Genomic DNA, 7713 nt, shown 5'->3' on the forward strand with positions numbered 1-7713 from the left:
GCCTCCCTGACCAGCAGCAGTCAACAGCTAACACACGTCTCTCTGCAGCAGAGACACCTTATCTGTCCTTGGCATTCTACCCGCAGCTGGGCTTTGGTCTGTGTGAGCAGAAGCCGCCCAGGGTCACTGACCCTGTTGCCAGTGCTCTGGCACCAGAACAGGGATGGTGGAGCAGCAGTAGAGTTCAATGTTTATAAATCAAATGTCCTGACTGACCTCATCAGCGCCCAGCCCAAATCCCTGGATCTAGAAACATAAAAATCAGGAAGTATATTCCTTCCATGATGTGGGTGCCCACTAAGAAGGGATTTTTCAAAATTCGACTTCTAAGTGAATGAAAAGGTCTAAAATAGTTCTCCCCCTGTGTTGTGTCTTGCCTGACTGTCTTATCATGGCTGCTGCACGGCTCATATTCAAATACCTGTCATCCTAAGTGCTGCCAAACTACTGGCAGTTGGTGCAGCTCCTCTATTTGAATAATAAGGGAAGGGAATGTGTTACTACAGAGGTGAGAGAGGAAAATGTGTTACTATACACAGGTGAGGGATGAAAATGTTAAATGTGTTACAACACTGGCAAGGGGGGTTCCAGAACAATAGATAAACTTATTATTGAAGTGGTGAGATAGAAATGGAAATAGTAAATATGGCCTACCCAGGTGGTACCAGGTACATCAGCTAGTTAATGTATATGGTATATCGGTCTTACACTAAGAAAGTCGCTAAAAAGCTAAAAAATGTGTACAATTGTGTTCTCATACATCAATACTTTTTGTACAATTTGGCACGAAATGCATGGTGCAACTTAGACTCTCCGCCACAGATAACAATTCCTGGACTTATTTTGGAATTTACCATTTCAGCCGTTTTACATCTGCATCCAAAGTCACCTAAAGTGTCTTGGGCAGGGGTACAGAAATATAGGGGTGTCAATGAGCCTGATAGGGTTCAAATGCCACACAACTCTGCAAATTTCCAGGCTGACTCCACATGCTCTCCTGAAACCAATTTAAATGATTAATAAATTAATCACAGTCACTTACCAAGCCCTCATAAACACCACTTCTTACCTCATGCCACATTAAATCCATCTCTTACGTGTATTTCATATCATTAGGTGAAATAAATACTATGGGTTTGAGAGGTGGGAGTAAAGCAAAAAAGAGCGAGTAACTGTGCACCGTGGTAAATCCATGTTACACTGAAGGTGCGGTAGATGTAAAATGTGCAGAGAAATTTAGATTTGGGAGGGGTGTGTCTTAGCTCAAATCTGATTGGCAGTGTAAAAATAAAGCTGCCCAGCATTTGTGGGCTACATGCAGAAGCCGCCAGTATTTACCCTGCATGCAACAAATAAATGTATTTGCACCCCTTGCTGTACAGCATGGTCTGTCCAGGTGCAAAGTTACTGCATTTTTTTTTGTTTTTGCTTTGCTCCCAACTAAGAATCAAGACCCTCAGTTCTTAAGGAAATTAGTCAGAGTACTTTTAATTAAAAACTGGTGACTATGGGCCTGATTCAGATGGGGACACTAATGCAGCCGCAACTGCATCTTTTGTATGCTAAAGTGGCAGCCAATAGAATTCATATAGACGCCCACTGGCTACCGCGCTAATCCGCCATTTAACATAAAACGTTGCACCTTCGGACGCACCATTGGAAATGGAGAAACCCTGTGGTTGCTCATAATGTCCGTTGGAACTTGGCCGTGATGCAGTCATTGGTCGTGACATGCCTGCGCCTAATTAGCCACCACCCTATTTCCTTCTAGAAATGCTCACTGAAACTCCTCTCTCTGTGACCAAATTCGTACTGCGTCCCCCGGTGGTAACCATCAGATGCATGCGCAGTGCACATGGCCGATGCTAGGTTACTTGGCACCCAGCGCCATCCTGTGCTCCCCTGTCTCCCCTTCCCTCCCTCTGAGCATATACTAATAATGCCAGTGGGTGGGTGGAAGGCAGGGTTCTTCCGGTGCCAGACCCTGGCGCCCTTGTGTGGCCGCGCACACAGAATGTGCCTTGAGCTGGCCCTGGCAGTGTGACTCATACACATGCGCAGTACAAAAAAATCAGACAAAACATCAGCACTGCATTCACTGCGAGACTGCAGCCCTCCCAGTAAAATCTACCACCCGCAGGTACTGCATGGCAGTGACAGTGACTTCTAATTTATCACAGCCAGACTGGCAGTCCCAGGGAGAGGTTTGCTTTCCCCCTGGAACTGCCTGTCCGGATTGCTATAGCAGAGGGCTTCCCATAGGATGCTACTCCCCTGCTATTACGGCACCCCTCTCTGGTTTCTAGGGCCTGCAGCTGATGCTGGAAGCCAGCCTGTTTACTAGCAGTGCCATACTTCCTTATTTAGGCTCTGCCCTCACTGACGCCTGACTTAAGCCCTGCATCCCGGTGACATCAGCTGTCAATTGCCGGGATAGCAGGGAGGAGAGGGCTGCATAGACCGCAGCCTATGACATGCAGACCCCCCAGCCAGACAGGTAAGGAGCCGTTGCTGATAATGGGTGCTTTTGTGCATAAGCATATACATTTAGAATGCATAGTTCAAAAGCCTATGGGCCTGATTTAGAGGTGGACGCTATTGATGCACAGATGCGATTTCTTACGGATTAGCATTTGCCAAAATATGCAAATGCCGGTTTAAGTCTTCCTTCTGTGCAGTAAAGTTCAACAGACTTTGCAAACCTTGCAATGCCCACTGCATATCTGAGCAATGCTCAAGTCCGCTGGTGGGTCCGACCACTCCACCATTGACGCACCATAGGTGGGAACATCATATCCTCGAGCAGCTGCTAGCAGACTCTTCCTTTTAACTTTCTGACTGCTGAGCTGTGAAAGAGAACGCAGCCATATGCCGAATCACGTTCATGACACTCCCATAATATGCCCATGGGGCGGCCTCTTTTTGCGTCCACTTCAGGTCACCTACCAGTCTCCAACATAAACACCCATAAATAGCAGATGCCATCTCTAATCATAGCAATGTCGAATGGAACTGCGTACGCCATCGCGCACCTAGGTTCATAGTGCGCAGTAAGGGTTTCCTAGACTTTTCAAACGTGCATTAGCAAAAAATCGATCAACTGCGCAAATATTGGCACTGGGTCCACCTCTGAATCAGACCCTATGTTCCATTTTATGGAAACTTGGACGTGAGAGTTTTTAGAAGTGGAGATGTTGCCCATAGCAACCAATGAGATTCTAGCTATTATGTTCTATAAGGTGCTAGATAAATGTTAAGTAGAATCTGATTGGTTGCTATGGGCAACATCTCCACTTCTAAAAACCTGCACTTTAGTAAATATACCCCATAATGTAAAATTAAGAAGGAGTAATAAAACTGTATAATCATTAATTCTCACCAATGATGAATACACTTTATATTTAAGACCTGTTTAATTTATTTAAAAGTTTAAGTTTGTCCACATTTATTACAGTAGTTTCCCTTTTTTCATGTGTAGATGCTGCACACAAGGAATAGTCCATGGACAAACACATGGATATGGCCCAAGAATACCAGGGATGGCGTCCAACAGGAGAAGGTGGTCTTCCGGTATGCCATGGGCCAAACAATGGGCGGCATCCATTTACTCATAATGTACATTTAGATCATTTTCCGTTTTATTTTTTACTTTAGCTAAACATGATCTAAAAAGATTCTTACAGTTCTAAAACAAAAAGCTATAAATGATAAAGCTATTGTTTCAATCTGCTTTGTTTGGAGAAAACAAACATAAATTGTTGTACTGTTAATATTACTGTATGTTGGCTAGTGCTCTCCGTTAAATATACTCCATTGTCTGGGACTTAAAGTTAAGCCCTGCTTCAATATGTGCAATAACAAATTAGAGCTCATGTACAGTACAGCCTTTATGGGAGCAATAAATAGAATCATTACAAAACAACTGAAGCTGTCGAAATAAACGCTCACAATGAGACATAAGAGAAACGTGGAAAAATTAACAATGAATGAATTCTGCTTATCTTGATGGCGGTATTGTTTTGTTTTATTGATTACACTGCAATTTGTTTACCGTATTGAAACTGCTGGTGTTTAATGATGGTGGCAAAAGGTTATTTATTACTAGTTATTTATATAGCGCACACATATTCCGCAGCACTTTACAGAGAGTTTCTGGCCGTTCACATCAGTCCCTGCCCCAGTGGAGCTTGCACTCTATGGGCCTGATTCATTACGGATCGCTATTGCGATCGCAACTGCGATTACGCATGCAATCCCACTGTGAACATATGCTATTGATTGCTATCGCAATGTCGTCTCAGCCTAACATAAGGATGCCCACTTCACCTTACACACATTCGTAATACTTAGCAAGTCCGCAAAACCATTGGTAACATTGAGTACCATTGCAGCTCACGCACACCTGCACAAGGTCTGACTTTAATCAGAAATTGCTAACCTCAGCGCACGCAGTGAAAACCCAAGCTGTGTATGGCATCGCAGTGGCTTATTTTTGCACACTCCTGTAACAGCATTCAAACGCACTGATCCCTGCATTTCGCCGACCCCCCCCCAACCCCGTCACCACCCCCAAACGCTCATTTCCTGTCACTCTACACCGTGTCTGCGTATTGCAGTCCAATCTCAATGAGACCTTCGCAAACTGTTGCATGCGCAGAGTTAAACAATCGGCCGTCTGCTTGCGTAATTGCAGTTGTAATCAGTAATGAATCAGGCCCTATATTCCCTCCAAAATGTACACACACAGATACACACCAGGGTTAATTTTGTTGGGAGCCAATTAACCTACCAGTATATGTTTGGAGTGTGGGAGAAAACTGGAGCACCCGGAGGAAACCCATGCAAGCACAGAGAGAATATACAAACTACACACAGTTAGGGCCATAGTGGGAATCAAACCCACAACCTCAGTGCTGTGCGGCAGTAATGCTAACCATTACACAGACTGTGCTGCCTAAAGTATTAAAACAGTTAATACGAAGTGCCAAGTAGTCTCTGAGAGTCCTGAGATGAAACCATCAGCTTGTGCAGCCATCATCGCAAATTGATATTCAAGAAACAGCATCCAGAACTAATAATATGAAGCACTTAACCAGTGTCATGGGTGTTAAGGAACACATACATTTGCAGTCAGTATTTTCTGTAATTATCATTATAAATAATTTTGTTAACATTTATTTAATAAGTTACTTCTATAGCACACATATTACATAGCATTTTACAGAGAATGTTTCAGTTATTCATATCATTCCCAGCTCCACTGCCTGTAATTTTTATTCCCTGTCACTTGGATACACATTTGCAATAGTGTTCATTTATTATCAGCAGCCAATTAACCTACTAGTATGTTTAGGAGTGTACTAGGAAACTGCAACATCTGGAGGAAACCCACGCAAACATACGGAGACCATACAAACTCCACATATATATGCATTGGCCAGGAATTTAACTGTTGGCCTCAGAGCTGTGCAGCACTAATGCTAAATACTACGCCAACCTAATAATAAACACTAATAAAAATAATCTGTAGATAATGGATAAAAAAGGGACAATTACATTTTAGGGAACATTTACTTTTCTAAGCTGATAAAATCAAAATGTGCATAGTATAAATACAGCCTGAATCAAAAGCAAAATGTAATGGCATTTAGCAATAAACTCATTTTGTTGTACTATGTGATTAAAAAAGAATTAAAAGAAAATTGCCTGTAAAATCCAAACAAAAATGTAATTTCATTTAAGTATGAGAGTTTATACAGTATTTTGTTTTACTGTTATCTGTGGTCCATCTCTGCAGGAGAGTTTCATTGGTGGCCAGCCTTCACTATACCTATTATATTATATTTTAGGTATTTTATTTGTTTGTGTTTAGTACATGAGCTGTTTTAGAAATGTAGTTTATTATAAAATAAAACTGAAGGTACGGTAAGGAATAGTATTATACTGTACAATCTTCATGCATTAGTGGGTAATCGGCAATGTGGGGAAGCCCATGTTGGAATACGTACAGTATGTATTTAAATTTCTTAATTACTCTAATTCATTTTTATTAAGATGACATACCATGGCAAGAATAGTTTTTTAAGTAAGTTAAGGCCTTCAGCCAATTTTGACACAGATCAATGAGATTAGTAAGTGCTGTAAAAAGAACCTGCTGAGTTAAAAGTAACTCCCTGATAGACAATAAAAACTGTGGGTACACATCTAAGCTATATATCTGCAGATGATGGTCGTTCATACACACTGAACAACCATCATCTGCTGCTTATCGGCTAGTGTGTACCAGCGGCGAGTCGGTAGCATGTTCCGGTGGACAAGGTGCGTGTCCCGTCTCCCTCCCCGCGGCTGTTGCTGTGTCCGTACACACCTGCTGATGGACAGATATGTTTGCAGACTTATCTGTCCATTGGCTGTGCAGACATATCGCTGGTACACACTAGCCGACAAGCAGCAGATATATTGGCAGATCAATTGATCGGCCAAAATATCTGTCAGTGTGTACCCAACATTAGAGGTGGAATGGTTGTATCTCTGCATACAGTAGCTGCAAAACCAGTGGTTATAGTGTATAGAAGCTTCCTTGTGTATAAAGGAGAGACTGGAATACTTCTATCTGTACTCCCTATGGCAGGGGTTCCCAACCACGCTGAAGGCACACTAACAGTCCAGGTTTTGAGGATAGTCATACTTGTGCACAGGTGACTTAATTAGTACCTCAGTTATTTTGATTTACCCACCTGTGCTTAAGCATGGATATCACTAAAACCAGGACTGTTAGTGTGCCTTGAGGACCGTGGTTGGGAATCACTGCCCTATGGTATATTCTTAAGATAGTGGCAGGCTTTGGATAAATGATTGAATTCATAATTTAGAGAGAAGCCAGACTTAATATTGCTGCCGAAAATGTCTATTGATCTTATTCATTACTTACTCAAAATAAAAGGTTTCATTTTTTTTATCCTGTATCTCATCATGCCTTAATCGGTAATACTTAAATCCTAAACATTGCAGACGCAAGTCTGGCTCAGAATGAAATTCCTCAATGAATATTAGTTTATGTTCTCTAACAGCTGTAAATTATGTTTTGAGACCCCTGTTATGAGTAAAAACAATATTTCCTTCCTCTTTCAACACTAGCTTTAATGGATATACTGTATCCCCATATCTACCTTTACCGACAGGAGTCCAGTGACCATTGGCTTTTTCCTTCCATTGTTGACTCTTGTTTTGACCGACAGAAGTCCAGTGACCATTGGCTTTTTCCTTCCATTGTTGACTCTTGTTTCGAGATTCAATTATGTTTTTGGCAATACTAGTGTTAAACTACATGTTTCTAGAGGTGAGGAGGAATATATGTGTAACACCCTCTAAGGGTTGGTATTTGTAAATACACCCCTCTCAGTGTTAGAGCTTGCTTCCTGTTGTAGATACTACATGCGTGAGATCCGGATCAGTTTTCAGGTAAAGGAGGGGCTGGAGAGATAGACACGCAGGGGTGGGAAGACTGGGTGTGTAGCTGGCAGAGCAGAGGGAGGAGGGGGAGAGAACAAAGGGAGTTGAGAAGAAGAATTTGGGAGAGAGGAGACATCTTTGGGAAGCTTCAGAGCTGGAAGCAGAAATGTAGCCCTCGTGCTCCCCTGGCAGGGGGAGATTGGCGGGGCCGTGGTGACTGCCACGATGCCCATCTAACGCCAAAGGAGAAATAGGTCTGGA

This window comes from Taudactylus pleione, unplaced genomic scaffold (assembly GCF_031769625.1).
Source record: "Taudactylus pleione unplaced genomic scaffold, aTauple2 ptg000518l, whole genome shotgun sequence".
Classification (NCBI taxonomy): domain Eukaryota; kingdom Metazoa; phylum Chordata; class Amphibia; order Anura; family Myobatrachidae; genus Taudactylus; species Taudactylus pleione.